This window comes from Diachasma alloeum, unplaced genomic scaffold, assembly GCF_001412515.2.
Source record: "Diachasma alloeum isolate Michigan unplaced genomic scaffold, Dall2.0 Dall_scaffold_00366, whole genome shotgun sequence".
Classification (NCBI taxonomy): Eukaryota; Metazoa; Arthropoda; class Insecta; order Hymenoptera; family Braconidae; genus Diachasma; species Diachasma alloeum.
In genome coordinates this window covers 536982-538680 of record NW_021680505.1, presented here as the reverse complement: position 1 = coordinate 538680, position 1699 = coordinate 536982, and the positions used below count along the sequence as shown (strand labels likewise).

Sequence of the window (1699 nt, the reverse complement as noted above, 5' to 3'; positions counted from 1 at the left end):
CTCACGGGGGGAGGGGGGAGCGGGGTAAAACCCTTCTGGGGATGGATGTTAGGAGGGAAACGAGTGAAACGGTTGTCCAAACCCAAGCCACTTGCTTGGGGTCGCACCTGTCGAACGCTGTGATTGGACAGCGGCGGCGTCTTGCACAACAGTTAGCGAATCCACTGGTCCGTTATACTCCAATGCAAGGGAAGAAAGCCGAGGCGCTTGCCTCGGGGGAAATAGTCGAGGGAAAAGGAAAAAAAGAACGGGGCACCCGCCTGCCGCCAGCGACGAGAAATGGGGATAATTATATCAGTTAGTGTGACTAATAAGGGGGGGAGGCCAAAGATATTATTTTAGAGAATAGATAATCGGGCACTGCCATCAGAATGGCGAGGGTCAAGGCACTAGTAACACTCACCCCGGGTCCAGACGGTTGCCGTCGCTCCTCGATCGTTCTCGGCTTTTTAGTTAGGAGAATAGAAAGGGCAATTCGCCAATTCACTTGGACACAGCACAATAATAAATAAATAAATATCTTAAAGTCTAATAGTCTTTCTTTTTTGTTTTTAGAGCTCCATAATTAAGTCTTTAAAGCAGTGCCCCGCTGTGCAGAAGGCATAGACAGGGAAAGCGAATCACTAACACTCACACTTAGAAATTAATTTACACAAAATCGTTTAAACTAGAATAAAAATCTCGGCGTCCCGCGAGCAGAAGGCTCACCGGGTACAACCGGAAGCTATTGGCCTAACACCAAGTGCAGTATCTGTGTCAGGGGGGATTTTAGGGGGGAACAAATAATTAAACGTTGATACATTCAAACCCAAATGGGGAATATTTAAAATGACTCGATAGTTGGGGATAGAATAATTATGAGAAGATAGAATCGGAAAAAGAATCCTCCGCCATCAGAAAAAATGGAAAAAAACATCCCTTTTCCGAGAAAACAAAAAAAAAAAAAATTTTTTTTCAACAAAATTCTCAAAAAAAAGAAAACTCTTAAAAAAGGGTGGGAAATGAGTTGGAAAAAGATGGAGCATATATTGATTTTGAAATAATGCTTATTGGGCCGGTCCCGGCGGTACTGCAATACCGGGTCAACCCGTGGTGGAAACGGAGCAAGCTCCGTGCATCCACCTTTTTCCAAAAATCAGTTTAATATTCTGGCACTCCAATGGAGTGCGTATCAGATATTAAGCTGATAAGAACAGATACTACACTTTGATCTTAGCTCAATGAGCCGAGAAGCGATGCCTTTTCCGTGTCCAAAACGTGCGTTTATCACTTTTAAAATGATACTTGACTTGGAGAAATTTCACGGCATCTAGCGGAGACCGCTCGGACGAAAATTCAAGAATTTGCCGCTAAGCGCTTCCCGTACGGCGCGTATTCCTTTGCCTTCCGTTGACTATTCTATTCGAATCCATGCGTTAGATTCCAATAATACAATTCTAATCATTAAACAAAAAACATTTCTATAATTTTCTTTACAAAAAAAAAATTTGCGAAAAATTTTTTTTGCCCGTATACGTTAAATTTTTCACCTATTTTTTTCACTGAACGTACGAATTAATTACGCGAGATAAAATTTAAATATTAATTACCAGATTACTAAATATATATTTAATAAAAAAAAGAAAATGAAAGTGTCTTTCGCAATTTTTTCACTCGATTGATATTCAAAATTTCATAGAATTTTCTCATTTTGTAATAA

At 40.4% G+C, this 1699-nt stretch overlaps 1 non-coding gene across 1 annotated transcript; it reads right to left on the bottom strand.

Moving 5' to 3' along the window:
• Positions 1 to 1044: 1044 nt before the first annotated feature.
• Positions 1045 to 1237, bottom strand: LOC114841377. Its single transcript, XR_003783107.1, has one exon. It is a non-coding gene; the product is annotated as a U2 spliceosomal RNA (small nuclear RNA).
• Positions 1238 to 1699: the final 462 nt, after the last annotated feature.